This window comes from Spermophilus citellus (genome assembly GCF_964194105.1).
Source record: "Spermophilus citellus genome assembly, chromosome: 8".
NCBI lineage: Eukaryota > Metazoa > Chordata > Mammalia > Rodentia > Sciuridae > Spermophilus > Spermophilus citellus.
The window spans coordinates 47,600,528-47,624,943 of NC_138189.1; the positions used below are offsets into that span (position 1 = coordinate 47,600,528).

Consider the following 24,416-nt stretch of genomic DNA (forward strand, 5'->3'; position numbering starts at 1 on the left):
CATATGAATTTTGGGGGAGCACCTAATATTTAAACCATAATGGTTTTGGATAGTCTACATTTCCTGGTGAAGAATGGAATGAAAGACTAAAGGATGTGTACAACTGTAGGAAAATGTATCTGGGTCTAAGTATGTTCTTCTCTTCCTCCTCCTTCCTTTTTTTCTTTGTTCCTGCAATTTGTAGACATGATTGGAAGAGATGAAATTGGGGAAAGAGGCCATACGTGGCTGGGCAATAAGACAGAAGATGTCTATTTTGGTCTAGGTTGCTTCTGGTAAGCATGGGGGTGGACTCGCTAGGATCAATTATTGCCAGATTTCCACTTGAAAAAGAAATGAATCTCTGTCTTCTTTAGTTCACTGTGTTTTTGTTTCTGTTGCTTGCATCCAAAACAAATAATACTTAATAAAATGTTTGTATCATTGATTTTTTTTTACTTTCACCTACTTTCACTGACTGAATAATTACTGATTCAATCAGAGGGCTTTTATTCAATACAGGGAGGGGTAGGGAGACAAATTACTGTGAATATATATACATTACATAGTCTTCTTTATGTAACAATTATGACTGAGATGCACAACATTATATAAAATCTTTACTCATAACTTTGCTTATTTCTGTAGAAGAGAAATCTGTAAGTAAAAACACCAGATTAATGGTACAGATAGCCTAAGAGGCAGTTGATACATATTATGTATTTACCTTCCAGATTAATTTTGTCAGCACACATCATTAAGGTAGGAATATGCCTGTCTCCATACTTCTGTTAGAGTTTAGTAGTATGGCACCATTGCTATTTAAGCTATTTTCATAAGAAAAAATGTGAAATATGATGGGTTATTTAATTATAAAATTATATTTTTGTGTATTGAGTTTCTATAAGCAGAACATGGTTTCTTACTGGCTATTTATACCTATTCTATGTAAAAAGTGTTCATGTTCTCTTCCAAACTTTCATGCTGTTGGCATCTTAGTATATTCCTTACTGATTTGAAAAAGGTCCTTTGGTCAGGTAATTTTAAGTTATGAAAATATTTTAATTTCACTTACCCTGTTTGATTAGATATTCAGATTTTTTTCATTTGGGGTTCTTTTCCATTTGGTAAAATACTATTTTTTTCCATTTTTATTACACTGAAGTCAACAGTAAAATCTTTTTTCCTAATCTACTTTAGTATATACAGAACTATTTTGAATAATAGTATCTAAGTTTAAACATCATCTGTGCTTCTGTCTTGCCTCTTAAAAGAAGGTGTTAAATATAAATGTGTAGCAAAAAGGGCACAGGATTTATTTTATTTTTGTGGAAGTTTCACCTTAGAAAACTATTGGCAAGAGTCATGGATTTCCTGGCAATAGAGTGGGATGCTTTATATCCTAAATCAAATATAGAGGACTATGCCCATCAGATTAAGCATGCTTTGGAAGCATGAAGTTCAAGCTTTAAACATAGGTAGCTGCTGTGAAAAATTGCTACCTTGACATCTGATTAAATGGTATAAGCAACCTATTCTCTTCCTGTCATTGATTTTATTTAATGGTCAGTTTTTACTTACTTCTTCCCCCTATCTTTGCTTTTTTTCTTCATTATTATGGTTTTCGTAATTTTCCTTTTTTGTGAACAAGTCCTCTTTGGTGAACATTTTCAATTATTCATATAACTGACTACCTCTAATTTTCAGTTAATATGTTCCATATTTGATAAATATATTACCTCTGTTTTTAAATATCATTCTTCCACAACCTTCTAGACAACTCAAACTGTGGGAAGGCTGAGTCTAAAAACTGATCTATAGCCAATAGTAATTTGTATTTCTGAAGCTACCAATAACAATATTTACTTTATATAGAGCACTTTTCATTCCATACATTTAAAAAAATATTTTATTACTTTTATAAGTATGAGTATAAACATTTGGGAGATGGATTGAGTAATTTCCATTTTGCCTCTTTTACAAATAAGAGCCTCTTGTCACAATTTGCCAGAGTCTATTCTCTCTAAAACTATTTGCTTAAGTTACAAGTGAGTCCAGATGTCAGTTTATATTTTCCTTAAGTACCCATGGGAATTCATGGATGTCCTGTTATTAGGCAAATTCAAGAAGCTAAACTTGAGCCTTTGAACATCTAGTTGGTCAGAATTCAGCAATATCATTGAATCTCTTTCCCACTTGCCATTTTTTTAAAAACGAATTACATGTTCAAAGTACTATGGATGCAGTAATCTTTCCTTTTGCAAGAAAATTAAAACTTGGAATTTGCATTCAAATTTTCTGATAATCTCAGAAGACATATGGACAAGCAACCAATTATTTAAAAGAATAAGAGAGACACCAAGGGTAGTGACTCACACCTGTAATCCCACCAATTCTGGAGGCTAAGGCAGGAGGATTGTGGGTTTGAGGCCAGTCTCAGCAATTTAGGAAGACCCTGTCTCAAAATAAAAATAAATAAAAGGACTGAGGATGTAACTTAGTGGTAAAAGTAACCTGAGTTCAATCCCCAGTACCTAAATAAATAATTTAAAAGGACAAGAAAAAGCAGAATGAAATAGGTGGTATTGTAGTGATACTATGAAGGTGCTATGAGAGTTATTTAGATTTACACAATATGACAAAATATCTGAAAAAGTCAACTAAAAAGGAAGGCAGGCTCAATTTGTCTCAAAATTTCAGGTTTTCAGTCTATGGTTGGTTGGTGGTTCATCATGGTGTGGATGGGACAAAGCTGCTTATCTCATGATGGCCAGGAAGCAAAGAGAGAGAGAAAGGGGCCAGATTCCCAATATCCCCTTCAAGAGTATCTTGCTCAGTGACCTAACAGCCTTGCATTGGGCACAACCTTTTAAATTTTCCACCACCTCCTGATACTGTCACTGTCTGGGAACCAAATCTTTAGCACACAGCACTTTGGGGGACATTTATGATTTGAACTCTAAAAGGCAGTATACTGGAAGGGCTGATTTTTAAAAAATTAGAGTTAATGATTAAAAGTTTCTTGAAGAACTTGGCACCTGAGTTGTTTGAGCTTTGTAGAATGATTGAGATTTTGATAGTTACTCATGTTGGGTATGGTCTATTAATTATGATGAGGTTTTAGGTTCTTCAGATATTCTGGGGTTGATGCTACCTCCTTAAGAACTCCCAGAGGGCATTAGATCTTTCTGACTGTATACAACAAATACAATTTGGAGAATCTGACCATGGCTGTTAATATGCTTATAGGACACATATAATATATCTGTACAACTCGAGTATATAGATACAGAAAAATAACATTTAGCCATTTGAAATTAAAAACATTTAGAGCAGAAAAAAGACATTTAGAAATGATATACTTAACCCTTTCATTTACGAAGACCTCACCAAGAGGATCAGTAATCAACCAAGGTCACTTAGGTAACTTGAGCAAACTTTCCCTCTATCAGAAGGCATGGCTTTGAAATCTGCACTTTTCTACATCCACCAGTTAATTTATATAGATGTTCTGAAATAAAATCATCAAATCCTCACCCCCACTTATCAGACAAATATACTCTAAACTCTGCAATGAACTTGCATGCATGAGCTAAGTTGAAGGAACATAAAATGGACCAAAGGCAGGAAATGCTTTAGGACTCGGTACCCGCATAATGAAAATACAGAATAATCTGCACTGGAAAAAAGACACTGGTAGGACTCTACCTGATATCTAATTCACCTACAAAGGAGTGAGAAGAGTAAAGGAGGGAGAGAGGAAAGAAAGGGAGGTAGGGGGGGAGAGGAAGAGAAAGAGCTGGGGAGAGAGAAGGAGGGAGAGGGAAAGAAGGAGGGAGAGAAAGAGAGGGAGAGAGAGGGAGGCAGAGAGAGAGAGAGAGAGAGAGAGAGAGAGAGAGAGAGAGAGAGAGAGAGAGAGAGAGCCTCCCAGCCCTGAGAGAGGTACTCTTTGTCTGACAAACCCTGAAAAAGAAGCCTCTGGTAGCAGCCCTCTACTTCCCACCTCCAAGCTTCTGCCGAGCTGCTAGGTGGAGCCCGCAGGCACTCCAGATCCGGGTTTTGTCGGCCACCCCCTTCCCCCGGCTCGAGCCCCCCTCCGGGGTTCTGGGAGCTCTCGCCGCTCGCTCGCTCGCTCGCCCGCCTGCGGGTGGCTCATTCTGGCCTCGCTCGGGCCCCGGCTGTTTTCGCCGCGCGCTAGCTGCACGGCTCCGGCGCTACCCGTTCTCCGACCGGCTTTCCGCACGTCGCCGCTTCGCCTGCCCGCCCAGCCCCTCTGGCTCCAGTTCCCAGGAGCGGGGATGCAGATGCTGCGGCTGGTCCGGGTGGGCGCCTGCACTGCCGCCGCCGCTGTAGGCATTTCCCGGGCTGCTTGTTGCCTCGGCTCCCGCAGCTGCTGCCGCTGCCGCCGCCAGTGACTCGCCCCCTCCCCTTTCTTTCTTCTCTTTTCGCCTCTGTCCTCTTTCTTCGGGTGTGCGCGCGCGCGGGTTGCACGGTTTGCTTTGGCAGAAGCTCGCTCGTGTGTGCGCGTGTGTGAGTGTGCTTGTCTGGAAAGCGCCAGAGCCTCACTCGCTTTTGGGAGTCGAAGAAGAAAAAGAATCCAAGCAGCGGCGGCGGCGGCGGCGGCGTGGAGCCCGGGCCGCGCGATGAAGCTCCCACATGCCCGCAGCTGCCTGGCCCGACCGGCGAGCTAATCAGCCACCTCCCGGGCTCGGGGCTCGCCAGCCCCCGGGACGCAGCCCTAGGCGGCAGGGCACACGCTCTGCCCGCGCGTCCCCGCGGTGCACCCGAGAAGGAGTTTGCGTGGCTCTCGCTCCGGTTCTCCGCACAGGTTGCGGGCGCGAGATCGGACCCTCGGCTGGGAGAGAACCTTGGGGGGAGGAGGAAGAAGAAGAAGAAGAGGAGGGTTTGGCGAAGAAGCCACCCCTGGCCCTAGCGGCTCCCCCTACCTATTCCATCACTCCCGCTCCGAGGCGGAGAGGGGAGGACGAGGAAGAAGAAGAAAAAGAAAGAGAAGGGGGGTGGGGTGGGAGAACTGGATATAAAGATCGGCTGGGGGGATGGTGGAAGATTTTTGGTCTCCTCAGCAGCGTCTTTTCTTAAGCGGCGGCGGCGGCGGCGGCGGCGGCGGCGGTGGTGGCGGCGGCAGCAGCAGCAGCAGCAAGAAGAGAAGCAGCTCCAGCTATGACTGCCGCATGTTAATAGCTACCGCTTGGGTTCCTGGGCTGCCGCTGGAGACTGAGCCTGACTCCGAAGTTGTGCAACTGTGAACTGGGAGAGACATTTGAACCCTCCTTTCTCTTTGCTCCGCTTTTGCCCCCTTGGGGTGTGTGAAGAGAGGAAACGTAAAGGACGACAAGCATTTGGCTTTCCCTCTTTCTCTTTCTCCACGGCTGTGTTGCAGAAGAAAGGGAAGAGAGACTTTTGTTGTTGTTTTCTTGACTGGGGTCTCCACCCTCCTGCTGCCTTCTCTGTGCTTTATCATTTTTTTTTTTTTTTGGCCGCGTGTGGTGGGGGTGTCTTTGCTGGGGCCAGTCCATCTTTTGCCCCGGGCTCTATGGCTGGATTGTGGAAACTGCACCCCGCTGCAGGTTGTTGAGCGACTGATGGGACGATCTCAGGGACCCGCGGTTGCAGAAGGTAATTTATTCTTCTCACTCTTCATCATAGTGGTCGTCCTGGTCTGGCCCAGGCGGCGGCATCCGCCGGGCGGGCAACTGAGGGGGTGCGGGGTTCACGCACACTCACCCTTCCACTCACACACTCGCCTTCACACACTCGCCCTCTCACACACTCATCCGATCGTGATGCGGGGCGGGAAGGGAGCCTCCTGGCTGGTGGTGGGCGCTCAGGTCTGGCACGGGTTCGAGTTTTTATCAGCCATTGGGCGATTTGGCGGTTGAGCAGGATGAACTCGAGAGGAGACCGGGCGCATTCGCTGTCGCACACGCTAGGGAATAGAAAAGGTTTCCACCCCGGGAATTTTCCCTCTCCTCTCACACCAGTGCCTTCCCCTGGTAGGGGCTGAAAGCAACCGAGGGGGCGCCTTTTCTCCACTGGACTGGAGCTCTTGCCACTCGAAGCAGGAGCATGCTGGAGGACGGACAGGGACCGGGTGAGAGGCTGGGCTCTGAGGTGATGGAGAATGCGGGGTGGCGAGCCTTGCGCGGTCTTCTCTTGACGCCTGTCTTGGAGCATCCAAGGTGGCCTCGCTTGCCCAGGTCGCGCCCCTGAGTTGTGGAGCCGCTCTGCCTATCCGCACCCCGCCTGTTGTGTCCCCTTCATGGCAGTTTGGTTTAGACTTGCGTGCCCAGGCTTTGTTAGGCGATTTTGGCTGGAGAAAGCTGTCACTTTTACGGATGGCCTGGGACTGAGGTGTGCTGCTAGTAGGCACTAGGTAGGGGGTGGTGTTAAATGAATCAGGGTGGGCTGGGCTCGGGGGTAGGGTGAGTAGAACACTGGTGGACGCAGGTTACAGGTAGGAGGGCAGGCACCCTGGCGCTTCTCTCTCCGGAGAGGGGAAGTCTGGGCTGCAGCTGAGCTTTGATGCCGCTGAGACCCAGCCTGTGGTCCCACTTCGGAGCTTGCAGACTGAATGTTCCAGGGCCCCAGCAATTTTAGGTGTGTACGTTTGTAAGAGTGGGCAACGACCTCCTCTACCAGGGTTAGTTGGCAGTGGGGTCCGCGTGTGCCTGTCTGGGTGTGCGCGTTCCTGCGCCCGGAGGATGTCAGGGAGATGTGTGCTGGGATGTGCTGATGCTACTTGAGAAGAGCTTGCTTATCAAAATCGCCTGGGATCCGCTTAACTGGAAAATCTGGTTTGGGGAGGCCAAGGGGGCCCTGTAGGATTGCGAGGAAGCCTCACAGTGTGTTCGCTCTTCCCCGGAGAGGCGCAGTTCAGCGAGATGCGTGGGACGCGTGAGAGTCGCTGGTGCAGCGCTCGACGCACCCTAGATTGGCCCTGGTGAGGACCTCATAGAGTAATCATCTCTCGAACAGATTGAAGTAATCAAGTCAAACCAGCATAACCTCTGGTCCTTAGAAGTCTCTGGCTACTTTCCTCGCACGGATAGAAACATGCGCTGCCTTTATTTATGGCTAGCGATGTAGCAGTTGGGTGAACTCGGGCATACGAACCACCTTCAGGGTGTCTCCTCCCTGTGTTCCATGTGATCCTTGCCTGCAGTAGTTAGAGAACATTGTAAACAACAGTGTAAGCATCCACAGTCTCCTTTAGAGCTGAACCTATTGGTGTCTGTTTTGTTTACTTTCCTGGGTGGATTACTCATTAGGAAGTATAAGCCTTTTTGCACGTCTGATTTTACATCCTTTCAGCCAGCTGCTGGGGAAATGAGACGCATAGACTCTGGCAGGAGGAAAAACTACCTTCTGTGTTTGCTCCGAAGTAAATAGGCAGTCTGCTAATTTTAGTGTCACATGGGCTACCATCCTAGTTAAAGAATGTCATCGTAGAATTTGCAAAGAAACACTTCAGTGATTTTTCATTTGGAGATCGTCCTGTATCTCCCTGTGAGATACCAGAGCTTAGATTTCCCTAATATATTTTTCAGTCTGTAATGGTACCAAATTCTTTAGAGTTCTGGCACCCAATTTATCTGTGTGTGGATTGCTAATAAAATTGCCAGTTCTTTTATAGTATCACCAAAAGAGGATACCAGATAATTTGTGTAGGAGTTAGGAGGATATTTGTGTTCTGTCAGTTTTGTTTCATCTAATCTTTCTTTCTCCTCTTCCTTTTTTCTTTTTTTTTTGTAACTAAAGAAAGGGTAAAGAAATGTACAAGGTAAACAATTTGTCAACAGTTGCTTTTGCAATGATAACTACTTTTAAATTTCAGTAATTATGACATTAAATTCCTTATTTCTGTATTAGCTCTGACTGCTTTGGTGTTTGTTGCAAATGGCTGTGTCCTATTTGGTTTTAAAAGTACAGCACTGTGTAATGGGTACTTTGATTTTAGGCACATTAATTTTTTGATTTTTTTTTTTAAGATCCTGACTTCTTGAAAAAACTTAGGTTGCCAAAGAAAAATACTGAATCATCAATACCTGATCTTGATTAAGTTGTATTTTTATAAGTGATATTGCTCGTGGTCATCACCCAAATAGAAAATTTAGAGAGTTATGTTTTAACCCATAAGAATCTAGTATCATATATGTGTTTCATTTCTAGGGGGTATATGTTACAGTTTTTATACTTGTAAATATTTCCAAGGATTAAAGAATACTTTTTTCCTCCCATTTTGGAAGATCTCATCACAATGATTCTCAGTCCTTCCATTAGAAGATTTGATCAGATCTGTTCTTTGTTTCCTAGCAGCATGTGTTTCCTAGCAGTCATACATTCCACAGGTCCTGATGTCATTAGAACAGTGTCTGTCAGTTTATTGTGCTGTCTTTAGCTGAAGGTGAATGTGTCAGTGTTTGAATGCCATTCCATAACACTTCTAAGTATTCAGTAACCTGCTGCACTGGAGTATATGGTTGACTGAACTATTTCTAAAACTCTGGGTAGGAGAAATGAGTAGTACAACGGTTTATGTGAACTACTTAATTTTTCTTAGGTAGATATGTTAGGCTGCATCAGGCATCTCTAGCCAGAGGAGTGATAAGCCAGCATGTGATTTGTCTGATACTTTTGATGTCTCAGTTTAGGTTTCTAGGTGAGATTATCCTTCAGATTCAGGTCCAGCTCAAAAATATGAATGAAACATTTTTCAGAAATGATTTTCTTTATAATGTTCTTCTTATGTTTTACAGATTTAAATATTTCTTTCCACAGGGAAAAATAACAAGTATGGGACTTACTGGCTCCAGCTGCTGTGCCTGCTATTGTTTCTAGTGATTAGGATAGGCAATTTTTTCCTGTGGACTTGATTTACCTTTGATTCCTTTTTGTAAGTTGTAGCCAAGGAAATCATAAATAGTAGATTTAAAAAAAGATTAGAAAATCACAAGATTGAAGTTAATTAAATAATATAACACATAATTGCATTGTTTTTTAGAATTTGATTTGGACCATTTTAGCTTTGTTTGAACTCTCTTTGAAAAGGGCTGCCAAGTAGAAGTGATGGTTACTGTTAAAAGTGGGCATTGTGGAACAGAAATCAGCACAAACTGATTGAGGTTTTTTTGTATTAAGATCAAAAACTGATTCTGAGAAATTCTGTGCTACTTTAATTTGGTATGGTGTGAACTGTGAGAGCAGTCAGAATTTAAAGAGAAAAGATCCTGATACTTCCTTAACTTTTGCAAATGGCTCTTTTGCCTTAAATTATCTTAGATTTGCATTGTATTCAAAATATACATTTGGTCATTTATGGAGGGCCCCTAAAGACTGAGATTATATTGTAACTCAGCATTTGTTTGCCCTCAAGTGTATGTGTATACGTAAACTACTGTTGCATTTATGTATGTTTCTTTCATGTATATGTTTCTTTAAAATTACCCTATTTTACAATAAAATAAAAAGTAGAATAGTTGAATGTGTGTAGAGGCTTCCTAATGTTTCCTTTGTTTTCTATCTGACTTCACTGTGTGTGTGTGGGGGGGGGGTAGGGAGTTGTTGATCAATGCAGAGAAAAATCCAGATTCTTCATTCATTTTAATTTTGATATTGACGTTAGTTGACATTTGAGAAAATAGTGTGATCATGCCCCTGGAAGGCATTTATGATTTCTGGAATGTGCAGGTTCCCCCCCCCCAAAAAAAAAAAACATTTAATGTATTACCCTGGTCTGAATATGAATAAAATTAACTCTACGGATACATGAGTAACCAGGTATATGTTTTTTTCCTTTTGGAATTGTGAATGTGCTCATTGGTTTACAAACATAAAAAAGAAAACTAGGGCTCAGTAGTAGAGCACTTGCCTAGCAAGTATGAGGCACTGAGTTCGATCCTTAGCACCACATAAAAATCAATAAAATAAAGGCGTTCTGACCATCCACAACTACAAAATAAAAAAGAAAAAAGAAAAAGAAAGCTAATTGCCTTACTCTGAAGTAATTAAATTCTCCATTTATTTTGGGGTGGGTGGGTGAAAGGGTTGAGTTCTTTTCCTACAGAATCTATATAACACACACACACACAATACATATACACACACAGACACAGACACAGACACACACACACACACACACACACTTTTTTTTGAAGAGTGTGGGTTGGTTTTTGTAGTGCCAGGTATTGAACCAGTTGCCTTTGGCATGCTAGCAAGCTCTCTACCACTGAGCCATACCCCTGGCCCCAGGATCTATAAATCTGATTAAAACCTGCCTTGCCTATGTCTTATGGACACTTTAAAACCTGCATTTAATATTAATAAATACCTTCATAAGAGTAATTATGGAGATGAAGTTAAAATTTTGTCCATAATATTCAAGAATTTAAATTGAATACTGTTCATATTAATCTTGTTATTTGGAAAATTATCTTTGAAGTAGAAAAATAAATAATCTAATTGAGTATTCCTGTCTGGTAGAACTTTGTATGTAGTTATTTTGAGGGGCTTACAATGCTCTTACCTAGTATTTTAAGGAATCGTGTGGGTTTCTGAGACCTTTTCACAGGTATGCAAAAAGAAAAACATTTTCTTTACAATGCTTAGACATTATTTGCCTACCACACTCATTATTCTCCTTCTCCTTCTCCTTCTCCTTCTCCTCCTTCTTCTTTTCTTCTTTTTTTTTTTTTTTTTTTTTTTTTGGCACTGGGGATTGAATCCATGGACACTTAAGTACTGAGCCACATCCCCAGTCTCTTTTTATGTTTTGAGACAGGGTCTCATTAAGTTGCTTAGGATCTCACTTGGTGGCTAAGGCTGGCCTTAACTTATGATCCTCCTATCTCAGCTTCCTGAGTCACTGGGGTTACAGGACAGGGCCACCATACTTGGCTTACTCTATTTTTTAACAAGTGTACAGTGGAATTTTCCAGAAGGCATATGATATGTGTTGACATCATTGCTCTGATGACATATGGCATAGGTGTAGTCTTGTGTTTTGAAATGTTCCCAGTTCATTAATGCATAAATACTATTATAGATAACATAATCAGAAGTCACTTTAGGTGTGGAATAGAATCCTTATACCCAAACCATTGAGAACTGTACAAATTAACTTCCAAGGTCCTTTTGCTCACATGTGTTACCCATCTGACCATACAAGGAGCCATATAGGATGAGAAAACAAGTAGATGTTCAAGCTTTAAAAAGAACAGACACATTTGATATTTTACTCATTAATTCTTTGGAATTTTCATTATTCTGTTTCCTAAAATTCTAATGTTAAAAAAGTGCTTTTAGGGCTAGAGTTGTGGTTCAGTGGCTGAGCGCTAGCCTCACACATGTGAGGCACTGGGTTCAATCCTCAGCACCACATAAAACTGAATAAAAATATACATGTGTCCATGTATAACTAAAAAAATATTTTTTTAAAAACCTTGCTTTTAGTTTTTTGATTCGCCTTTAGTGAATGATGTAGGTTTTCAGCATGATCTGCTGAGTGGTCCTGGGGTAGCTACAGAGAAGCCAAGGAAAAAATTTGAGATCTAGGCAGCAGTTGTATGTAGAAAGGCAGAATGGTGTATAGGTGAAGAGAAAGGAACTCAGTGTATTTGACTGGGTTTGAGAAGCTATTTGGTTTTGGGCAAGATACTGGATCTTATGTGTGACTCAATTTTCTGATGTATTTTAATGGGTTTAACAATTACCAGATTCACAGATTATTGTGAAAGTTCAACGACTAAACATATGCAAAGTGCTTAAAACAGTTCCTGACATATAATAGTAAGATATAATCATTTCTACTGTCATCATCATCATTTTAGGTCTCATGAGGGTCTTAGGAAACTTTAATCAATTCCCCATGTGATTCAGATATGCAATTTTATTTCACATCATTGCTTTAGAGTATGCCTTAAAATGTTACTAAATTTAAAAGTTTTATATAAAAATAATCTTGGCTTTATTTTTCTCTTGCACAATTTAAAATTTAGGGGAAGTTATTGACTTTTTTTGTAGGAAGAATTAATAAAACACCTTTGTTAGCTTGACCTAAGTTTGAAGTTGGGTACCGAGTATGAATGGCCAATTAAAAGTAGATTTCAAAGACCCTAATTGAATATTTATGTATCTTGGGAATTATTAGGGAGGAAATCACTTTTCTGAAGTGATATCAAGACGGCTCCCTACATGCTTAATCTGTTAATCACTATCTAAGCACCACAACAGGCCATTTTCAGTGAAAAGGATCCTTGGGGTAATTATATACTGTAGTTGAGTCTGTTTGTGAATGGTGACATGCTTAACTTGTGAAAGAAGATCCACATACAGAGCACGTTTACTAGATGCTAAAGTTTAACTGGAGAATTGTAATACTACTCAGTCAAGCACTTTGACAGCCATTTGAGAACTTTACATTATAAGTCATCTATGGTTTTTGCCTGTATCCCATGTCACCTTGTAATTTCTGAATTGTCACTAGAAATTGGTACTATAGAACCTATCACCTTCAGCACTTTGGTTCATGTATTCTGTCCTAGTATTGTAGAGGTAAATTATACTCCATAGATAAGTGTAGCTGGCAACCGTTCTTAATTATTAATTTTTCAGAAATGACCTTTGGATTGGAGAGACTTGAATATAGTCTCCAATGCACAATTTTCTAGTTCTACCTTCTCTATTAAGAAATAGAGTTAATAACATCCAGATTGCTAGTTTCTAGAGAAGAATAAGTAAATAAAAATTATCTGGTAGAGTGAGCATTTAATGCATGGTATGTGTTATTATTTATCATACTATTATTAGAAATGCCCTTGAGTACTATCCTTAAGAAAACTTAGCTAAATCAAATATCATTTTCTTAATTGAGGAGTTCTTGATGAGCTATGGAAATCAATAGCATTTTCTTAAGCTGTTTAAAAAGGTTTCTTGTCTCTTATTTGTCTTTCCTTCTCTGCTTCTTTAACCTTTTAGTAACTATTTCTGAGCTCTTCCTCTTAACTTATTATGCTCTGCTATTGAATTCCCACCAGAACTCATAATCCTGATAAAAAAAATATTTTTGACATCAATCAAACATTGTGCCTGAAGATTGACTTTAAATCAGGTGTAAGATGAAAGTAACAATTTAATTTAAAAATTTTTAAATTAAACAGCTGATGATCTTTTCACACAATGTCAACAGTTCTCTAAGCATGAACGACATCTGTAACCAAATGAAGTCACCATAAACTTCAAGATTTATATTACAGATTTCCATACTTTTAAAAGATTTATAATGCCAAAGTGCAAGTCCTCCTAAGATTGCTATAAATGCAAAGGAATCCTTAAAATTGAGATCCCCAGATTGTTTTAAAGACTAGAAGGTTTGAAAGTCTCATAATTAAGTCCAGATTTTAGAATTAACTCTGTATTTCAGTGACACCTGCCAATAAGAGAAGTTTTTAAAACTGTGTGATTTTTACCTATATTCATACAGCACATTCATGTGAAAAAGGAAGGGAACAACACAGGTGGTGAAAACAAATGAGAAAATAAACTGTGCATTAGACAACTGACTTGCTAAATTGTACCAGACTTAAATGTTTGAAAGTATGACTCAAGAAAATGAAAAGCCAAGTAAGAAGTACACCCACTTCTGTTTGATCAGCTTGTGTTGGTGTTTCTGTGTCCTGCAGAGGCAGAGTGTGTTACTATTCAGGACAGCCCCAGTGGCTAACAGTAGCCTGAGCCTGTGAGAATAGGGGAGAGACTCAAGCCCAGTTTTTGATGTTCTGCTTGGGTGGGTTACTTGAATACTAAAATGCATTCCATTGACAGCTGACCCTGTAAGAGGTTTCTCAACAGTCTCCTGTTTTGTTTTGTTTTGGTTTGTTACCCCCTCCCCTCCCCTTCCTTTCCTCAAAGCTCTTCCAAATAAATACTTTTGGATAAGAGGAAATGGTCTTGACTGATGGTCATCTTTTTGTATGAGATTTTCTTTTTGGCAAGAATGGAAGAGCTCCACTGGTTTATATTAGCATTTTTTCTTTAATTTTCAGTGTCTTGATTTGTCAGTGGCTGATGGTTTTTTGAACCTTGACTCAGAATACTGATCATGAATTCAAGGAGTGGACAAAGAACCTATTGAGAAATAGTTTTGTGTTAACACAAGGCATGTGTATATCTATTGCATTTCTTCTTTATCTCAGCTTTAAATATTCAGTTGAAGTCGTCTAGTGAGTTTTAATCATATGATGAACTGTAGTTGACGTTTGATGATGTATTGAGGCAGTCATTTTCTTTTTTTTTAACCTTTATTTTATTTATTCATTTTTATGTAGTGCTGAGGATTGAACTCAGTACCTCACATGTGCTGGGCAAGAGCTCTACTGCTGAGCTACCACCCCAGCCCAGGCAGTCATTTCTTTTAAAATAACATAGAGTCTTTTTTAAAAGATAATTTTAGTTAAATTTCACTTTCATCTAAGTGATTTTTATGCATTACAGATAAGTATTTTATAGTCATTTTGAAATGACACATTTTATGATAGTATCTTAGTTGTCATATGTACTAAAATTCAACTTACAAGATTTAGTAGAATGACATATTCATTAGTTTTCTTATTCTCTATATTTATTTACTTTTCTTTATTAAATTATTTATTAGTTCTAATTTGTTATACATGATGACAGAATGCAGTTCATTTCATATTACACATATAGAGCCAATTTTTCAAGTCACTGGTTGTACACAAAGTATTTTCACACCATTTGTGTTTTCATACATGTACTTAGTGTAATGATGTCTAATTCATTCCACAGTCATTCCTACTCCCTTGCCCCCTCCTTTCCCCTCTCTCCACTTATGCCTTATCTAAAGTTCCTCCATTCCTCCCATGCTCCCCACCCACACCGCCATCATTATTATGAGTCGGCATCCTCATATCACAACATTTGGCCTTTGATTTTCTGGGATTGGCTTACTCCACTTAGCATTATATTCTCCAACTCCATCCATTTTCATGCAAATGCCATGATTTTATTCTCTTTTAATGCTGAGTAGTGTTCCATTGTGTGTGTGTGTGTGTGTGTGTGTGTGTGTGTATCAAAATTTCTCTATCCATTCTTCTACCAAAAGGCATCTGGGTTGGTTCCACAATTGAACTATTTTGAATTGTGCTGCTATAAACATTGATATGGCTGTGTCCCTATAGTATGTTGTTTTTAAGTCCTTTGGGTATAAACTAAGTAGCAGGATAGCTGGGTCAAAAGGTGGTTCCATTCCAAGTTTTCCAAGGAATCTCCATACTACTTTCCTGATTAGCGGCACCAACTTGCAGTCCCACCAGCAATGTATGAGTGTGCCTTTTCAGTGTCTCTTTCTTTCTCTATGGACAATATCCTTCACTTCACTGAGCCATTCCTTTTTCAATGACTGTAGTAGAATGATAATACAGTTTGAGTATTCCTTACCCAAAATGCTTAGGATCAGAAGTGTTTTGGATTTCAGGATTTTTGGATTTTGGAATATCTGCATATATATATGAAACATTTTGGGGATGGGACTCAAGTCCATCTGAGTATTCATTATAGTGATTCTTTGTTAATCAAGACAAATATGGCCTCTGTTGATTTGGCTAGAAAACTTTCAAAATGAGTTTACTTGTTTCCTGTCAGTAGCTAAAATGGTCTTGGAAAATAATTCCCTACTTACTATACCCAGAATAGTCAACAGAAATACAAATAAAGGAATTCATATCTTTAGGTTTATTTTAAAAAAAAATAGCTAAGTCACTCATTAAACCGACGAGATCATATAGATTTTGCATATGTGGGAAGTCACCAAGTATCAGAAAGATGTCACTTTACAGAAGCAGTGTGTTTCTTTCTGTCCTGTAATGGTGGAATTGTCCTCATACAATACTGAATAGGGGAGCAGGACTCAGGTTTGCTGGCACTAAGAGTGCTGGATTTTTCCAGTATATGCTTAAAAATGCAGAAAATAATGTTGGTCTTCCAAGTTTAAATTTTATCTAGGCATTGAATACATCCACGTGAATAGAACTTCCGCATCTGATAGTGGGCATGGATGAATAATTAATTACATATGAACTCTTTTAGCACCATTAACATAGTCCTTACCGAAAAAGAACACATTGTTTCTAAACCAGAAGTACAGATTGCACAGAGAAAAAAGTCATCCTAGAAAAAACTGAAGGGAAAAAATTAGAACAACAACAACAAAAATACCTGTGGCATGGGAATAAATGTAACACAAAATAAGTGCAAATACAAGTAAATCAAGGGAAAAAAAAACAGGTTTACAGATATGTACTCATCCATCTGTTTGAGACATTATTTTACGTTTTCTAGTGTATCCATTATATAATGCTTCTGATGAAAATATATTTTTATTCAAGTAAACTCTTTGTTTAGAGGCAGAATATTCAAGAGTTCATCAAGTTGGATGTTTCAAATAATGGAGTATGGATAACTTTATAGTTGCCTAATAAATCCCAAGAAACTATATACTTCAGCATGCCAGTAGTAATGTTTTTCAATGACAGCCATCTAATGTGGATCCATTATTATAAAATCCAGAGTCTGGGTAGTGTTTAATGCTGAGATTTGACCAGATGAGGTAAAGTGGCGCTTCAGAGGCATTATCTGTAAGTGTCGAATCCTCCTAAATTTATTGCTTTTTACTTTTTCTTTATTCAAATTGGAAAGTTATGTTGAATTTTCATTTTCTTTTTAAGTACAATTCAATATAAGTAGTAACATATGAAGATAATTTGGGGAATTTTTTAAAGGTTGGTAGAAACCTTAATTAGAAGAGCTTCCATGTACAGTGACCTTCTTTATACTTGCAGATCCTCAAAGAAGAAAGAGCACTAAAAATTAGTATGCTGTCAACATTGTATTTTTATAATTTGATGTTATTAAGCAAACTTTTCGATTCTTCCTTTCTTTTCTCTCTCTCTCTTTCTTTCTTTCTTTCTTTCTTTCTTTCTTTCTTTCTTTCTTTCTTTCTTTCTTTCTGGTGCATTTGATTAAATATGTGATCTTATCTTGCTGAAGTAGCCTGCTGGGCTGCAGACAGTAGTGTTCAGAAATGAAATTTGCTTAAAGCCTCTGAGCAGACATTCATTCAATGAGATCTTTCTTGAATAATAGATGATAGTGAAATAGCAGTGGTGTGCATGTGTGTTTTCTTCCTTGAATTTAGGGAATATTGAGATAGGGCAGCAATAACAACAACAAAAGTCATAGGGTTTGAAAGAAAACATTAGGTTTATAAGTGAGAAATTAACCTGCTTTATTACAAATGAATGAACAATCTGTATGAGGGACTCAGTGTCAGTGTCGGAGGACAGTGTGCTAGTCCATATGTTTTGTTTTAGTAATCCTGCTGTGTTATTTTTCCCTCTGCTAGTCTCTCTTAGCTTGATAGATGTTATTCTGGAATGAATTCTTTCTACTATCTTAATGTGTATTGTTTATATTCTTTTGATGCTGCTTGATTCCCAGTAATGTCTGGATTCTCATTCCTGTTCATTCTTCCCAGTGTAGCTGATTGTACATTCTGAAGACAATATTTACATTGTATTTCCTGATTATAGTACAGGGTGACATTGAAGCACTGGTGACATGTAGAGATATATAAAGTTAAAACAGATATCATTCAATGTATAGTATTATCTGTATAATGTTCATCATAGTTCTGTTTTTACCTTGATTATCCACATGTGTATTGTTTGTGTTTTAATGGAATTGAGACTAAGCTGTCTATATAGTTTATAGAATTCCAATTTCTCAGTGCCATTTAATTTTTTGAAAGCATCATTTTTAATGCTGTAAATATAGTATAGACACATAGGATTTATTTACACATTGACTTATTCTTGTGGATCATCTTTTTTTTTTTTTTTTTTTTTGATGGTGCTGGGGATCAAATCAGCACCACAGGTGCAAGGCAAGCACTTTACCAATTGAGCCATATACCCTAGCCCCGGGTTAGCATTTTTTACTAGGATAAATGATGTCACAATGAGTATACAAGTGTTGAAAGCCACAACTTTCTAGCTATTTCTGTAGCACAGATTCCTTGAAATAGGATCACTTAGTCAAAGAATAATACTTCGAATTTTACTTCTTGATTAAAGTGATCCAGATGCATCATTGCTCTCTGCCTAACTGGTCCTTTGAACTTTTTGAAATTTTTTGGGGATTGCTAATTCTCAATTAAATATAGTTAGTAGTTATTAATTTTTTGTCATGTAAAGTGCTATGCTTATGTTTTTTTTTTTTTTTTGTAATTTTTAGCTGTGGCTGAGTTATATATGTACCAATGTGTAGATGCTGAGGTCAGTATAATAATCAATAATAAAAAAGGGAAACTTACTGGATGTTAATATTTATACTTTTGAATTTAATATACTAATAAAACAAAACTATATAGTAAAACTGAATTATGAAGAATTAAGTCAGCCTTACACTTTTTGTCCCCATAAAATCTCTTGTTTTTTTTTTCTCTGTTCTGAATGAACCTCTTTATCTCTTCAGTTCTTCTGAAAGTGTCAAGTTAACAATGCTCTCTTTTACCAAACCCTATGGAACAAGATAATTGATGGTTTGGTTAGTCTTTTAAAATTTAAATATGAGAAGTAGGAGTAAATGATCAATAAACATATTTCAAGAAGTTTATAAAAGAAGAAAGAAGTAAAAAAAGGTAATGAAACAGAACCTTGTGGCTTCATTTAGTAAGTATGAACACAAATTTTGCTAGGTGTAGACTGAATTAGAGAATGAAAACTATAAAATATGAGGGTTTTTTAAAATTAGTGCTTAAGTAAAACTGAAGATAAAAGCAGCAGGTGTATGATGAAAATTTTATTTTTTCAGGAATGCATTATCTTCAGAATTTGATTTTATTAATTCATTCTTTAGTCAGGGGGGACTAAAAGTTCTAGTTTAGATGACATTGTTGTGACTTCTGCTTCCAACTGTAAAGACATATTTTTGGTACATTTCTAGCAGTCACAGTGACAATTTATTGTACTTTAACTATGTATATATTTTTTAAATCTGCACCAGAATACATTTTTGTGACCAAGTTTAATGCTTGATAAATAAATGATTGTAAAACTTCATGAATGTGCTTTATGGACTTACAAGAAACATGAAAGCAGTTTTGAAGTTACTGTTGCAAGATAAATTTAAGTGCCCTTGAAAATTGCCCTGTACATGCATGTGGGATAATAAAAAGCTAGAAAGGATATTAAAAGATATAGTTTTCCACACTCTAATTTCCTTAAAAAGAGAAAATTTAGTTATGAAGGGTTGAAGTGATTTGCCCAAAGTCACATGGCAGGTTTGTAGCTACCTTTTATTAAGGTATTTCTCTACTTGCACTTAGGAATTCTCATTTATGATACCAGGCATGATGTTAGCACTACAGAGCTGTATTACATTACACATACAGCTTCTCAAGGTGTATTTCATGTGTTAATAGGAGGAAGTATGGGGGTGTTCCTTTCTCCCTAAAATATCCAGAATAAAAAAATAAAGTAATTGCAAGTTCCATTTTCAGAAAGCTTTAACTCAATAGGTAGTTGATTTTATAAGAATTTTCACATTTCAATCTTCTTGAACAGCTAAAGCCCAGCATTGCATATGCTAATAGCACATTCTCAAAAGGTAAAATAGGTGAGACATTTTTTTTTGTGATGATTTAAAGAGCAACTGACATAATGAAGATATTTTTCATTCTGTGAAGTGTTAAGGACTCTGATAACATTCTCTCAAATATTTCTCTATACTCTATTATTAAGATAGTTATACTCTTTTCACAGTAAGTCAGTTAGCATTTGACATAGTCTCTGATATTCACTTTCTTTCCCTTCTATTTACATGTTAAATGAATTTTGGGCCCACAGAACATTTATATTATATCAAGGAAATTTTAGCATTTCTTCACTTACAAAAGTATACACATTGAATATTCAATATTCAGAATATTCAGTGTTTTCCATGTATTCCTTTTGTCCCTCACATGGCTGAATTTATTCACATAAAAGTATTATAAAGTATAATCATTAAATTGTATTTAGTTATAGATAAGTCAAATGATCTTTACTGAAAATAAAAATGTGTAGAGAAATGTAAACTATAATAATAATATCTGTGTGTGAGAATGCAACAGAAAAATTAGAAGGAGCAGAATTTTGGGAGTTGGAAAAGCACAATTTCAAACTTTCCTCTGTTAACACTGAAAAAATTAGTTAACTTCTCCAATCTTTTGTTTCCTCATGTGTTAAAAAAGGGATAGAAATAATACTTATCTTTCTGAGTTATAGTGAGGACTAAATGAGATGATACACACACAACATATAACACACTGTCTACATTTATGGTGTTCCCCCAAAGTGATAACTTTTATTATTTGTGTTAATTTTTTTTCATTCTTGTGTTGTTAAAGTTGATACCTTCTCCTAAGTGGGCTTCTAAATTGTTCTGTTGTTTTCTGTAGCTCCCCAAAGACTAGCCTCATTAACTCATTAATTTTACCATTTATTATATGTTCGTTCACCAGATGTCTGCAGCATGCTGGGAATGTGGAACATAACATGGCAGAAAGAACCTCTGACTTTAGCAATTGCAAAATCACAGAAATAAAGAGGTATTGAGCAATGTGCCTGACATTCACCGTGGTTAAGGGCTGTGAAGGACAAGTTCAGGATACTTTGAGAGTTTATTAGCAGAGTCAGATCTCAACTGAGTTGGGGGATTAAGACTGAATTGGGGAAGTTGAAAGAGTCTACAGTTTGTAATGTTTAGGAGCAGTTGGAAATCATTAAAGGTTTTATGCATAGCAATGAGAAAATCTGATTTTTATTTTTAAAAGATCATGTTGGCTGTTCTGTGTAGACAAAATTGGAGGGAAGGCAAAAAGGGCGGGGGGGGGGGGTCATATGGAGAGACCAGTTAGGTGACAGTCCCAGCCTCTGCTCTGTAGATTTTCAGCTGGGCAGTGTAGGTAGAGTTTACCTCTTTCTGACTTCCACTCATTGTAATAAGGAAGGAGTCTGCAGTAAATAATATCCCTTCTACCTCTAATGTGTTATAAGTAATAAAGACATAGAGGACCAAGTGAGATGGTGATCATTGGTTAAATGACCTCATCTGAACTTCTTGCTGTCTGTGCAGATCCACCTGTATAATGTAAGGCTGTGACTATACTGCTGTATCCAGTTGTTTCATCAGATTTATTTTTTACCTCAAAAGTTATATCTATTCTCTGGACTCCTGTAATATGACAAAAATTTTAAAATATGTTTTTCTTTTAAATGCTGCATAAAATTCATAAAATCAGATGTTGGACATTTAATTTAGTTGAGAGGGCTCAAACCACAAAGATATTTTATTCCAGTCAAAGTGGTTTATTTGCAAATCCTCATTATTGATGTCATTTGAAGAAATTCCTATTCTAATGATACCTGAAAAGACAGTAGTACATTTGTCTCTTGATACCACTGTGGTCTGATATTCTGAGTGACAAATGAAAAAACATGAGTATTGTTTAAGACCTTACATATATATATATTAGTTTTTATGCCTTTCATTAATAATTTATATAATTCATTTTTGCCTTGTGTTCTGTTCCCTAATTCTTTGTTGTTCTTTGTTATGTTTTTTTCATGGTGTTTATGAAATTGTCATGGCTTTTGATTAGATGTCTTAAGCTTCTATGGAAATACAAGTCCATTGATGTCTGAGACTGCTTTTAATCTTTTCATAACCTGAAGTACCTGATTATTTAAATGAGGTTTGATTTTTCTTAAAGCTGGAGATGCATAATATGCTAGATAAAACATTGCATGAGAAATATCATGTATAAGTTAAAAATTAATATAGCAGGAACTCTAATAACTTGATGAGGTCACATGACAGAGATTTGAAACACAGGCTTTATGGTCAGATAGACCTGAGCCTAAGCCTTCAGACAGCTAGGTAACATCTGTATGGCTTTGGGTCATTTCCTAAGCCACAGTTGGCTCCTTAGATGTTAGGGCTGATTATATCTATTACAAAGGACAGTGAGAATTAAATGAGTTTATGTAATACATTGCACTGCTGTGAGATTTGGTCATAATAAATGAATTTAACAGGAAAAATAGTTGCTGTGGAACATAGTGGTTCAAGCCAGCACCTTTTTTTTTTTTTTTGCCTTCCAGACTTCTTGCAAGATTGGCATTACATTTCATATCTGTTGCCTTCAGTCTTCATGGCCTTCCATTTGGAATCATTCTGTCAGGTTACTTGATGTACATCATACTATCTTTTTTATCTCTGACTTATTCTGAAAGGAATGATTATCTAGCAATTTCTGAGATATAAATGGAAGCCTGAGTACTTTACTGGCACTGTCAGATAAGAATGCTAGAAATGCCTGTATTACTTATTTCTAATACCTGCATTCTGTAGGAATATATACATAACATATTTGGGCTGTAAAACACAGTTTGTATGCTTAGTATTTCAAGGTAGACATAGTCTTCCTCTGTCCCCAAAGCACATTTTCCTATAAGACAACTATTATCAGGATTTGAAGAAAATTGCTTATTTTAAAAGTGACAGTTTTTAAGAAAATGTATCACTGTTGGAAAGAAATACCATGACAGAGGATGGGGAATGAGCTCAGAGACCTTTATCCTGAATAAGCTTCTCTTCTGTTAAAATACAGTATTATGAATATATAAGAACTTTAGGAGTTATAATGAAGTACTATTTAGTAAATTTTTGGGTATAGTAAGGAAAAAATTACACAATTGACATGCATGATAAAACTATAGTTTTGAAGAACAATTTGGAGCCAGGTATTCTGAAATAAAGTGCAGATGTGTATGAACTGGGAGTCATGTCCCTTTCTCCTTTGCCTGTGAGAACCTGCCCTTCAAAGGTAGATTTGTAATATGATGTCAATATTTGTTTCCTCTTGGAGGACTGCTATTTCAATATAGGATATTCTCTGTTCTCTAATTATAGTGTGTAAAGGAGATACAATTTAAAATCTCTCTTGACAGCTGAAAGGACTTGTTGAAAGATCATAAAAACCCTCAGGTTCTGGCTCTGAGGAACCAAATACCTGATTTATTTATAATCCTAACTGTTCTAAAAGCAAGTTAGTGATTTTTCTGTTTTCTAGTCTCATTAGAATTTAATACTTCTATAATTAAATTGTTTTATAATTTATTTTTTTGAATGCTGTATTAAAAAGAACTGTTAAATGGAGTGACATATTTAAACATATTTAAAAAAACTTATTTTGAATAATTTTGGGTAATTGTTGTAGCAAACCAGATGTTGCTGAGTTCTTATTTAATCAGAGAGAAAAAATATTCACAATATAGTTTTGTCTAGCTGTCAGCTTAGATAAATGAATCCATTTCAATCAGTGTGCTCCTAGTTTAAAAAAAGAAGGAGGGGATATAATAACATTGTTCTAGCTACATTTGTTGAAAATAAATATTAATCTTATATGTAGTTAAAACCATGCTGTGCCAACTCCATCATAACCGTAATTGCAGTGAAAGCCTTTTAGAATTTTTATTTTTATGACTTTTTACTCTTTTTTTAATCCTTCTGGAGTCATGGAATTTAATTCTACTTTTCATTTAGTTTATATGTCCTGGAAGTGTTGCACTAATCTTATGTAATCTGGAGGCTACTTGTTAGGATGCTGTTGAGTATCACAAGTATGTGATTTGATCAAGGTTTTTTTTTTTTCCCCCAAATGTGAACCTCTATTGTTGTGGTTTGGATGTGTGATGTCTCCCAAAAGCTCATGTGTGAGACAATGCAAGAAGGTCCAGAGGAGAAATGATTGGGTTGTGAGAGTCTTAGCCCAATCAGTGAATTAATCCCTGATTGGATTAACTGAGCCACAACCAAAAGCAGGTGGGATGTGGCTGGAGGAAGTGGTTAACTGGGGGTGTGGCTAAGGGGTATACATTTTTGTATCTGGAGCTGGAGTCTTTCTCTCTCTGCTTCCTGATGTGAGCTGCTTCTTTCCGTCACCCTCTCCCACCATGAGGATCAGCCTCACCTGGAGCCCTGAGGAATGGAGCCAGCCTTCTGTGGATAAGACCTCTGGAACTGTGAGCCCTCAAGTAAACTTTTCCTCCTTACAGTTGTTCTGGTCAGATTCTTTAGTCACAGCAGTAAAGATGCTAGCTTTAAAAAACCTATCTTTCCCTTTTAGAAGACCTTTTGGAATTCATAGGAGAAGTACGATTTTGTTTATTGCTTATTCTTTTTGGTTCTATAGTTTTGGATAATTCAACTCCTTTTTCATCTGAGCTGGTGTGGTCAGGAAATGGAGTCTAATGCAAAACAATGAGGTAAAACAAGTCTAGATTAACAAACTAAGCAAA

The 24,416-nt window shown here is 37.6% G+C and overlaps 1 protein-coding gene across 1 annotated transcript in view; it reads left to right on the forward strand.

The window, feature by feature from the left end:
• Nucleotides 1-4,886: 4,886 nt before the first annotated feature.
• ADGRL3 (adhesion G protein-coupled receptor L3) overlaps nucleotides 4,887-24,416 on the forward strand; it is a 788,620-nt gene continuing 769,090 nt past the window's right edge. The window contains exon 1 of the mRNA XM_081302961.1: nucleotides 4,887-5,616. The gene's annotated coding sequence lies outside the window, so the exon portion shown is untranslated. The remainder of the gene's footprint in view (nucleotides 5,617-24,416) is intronic.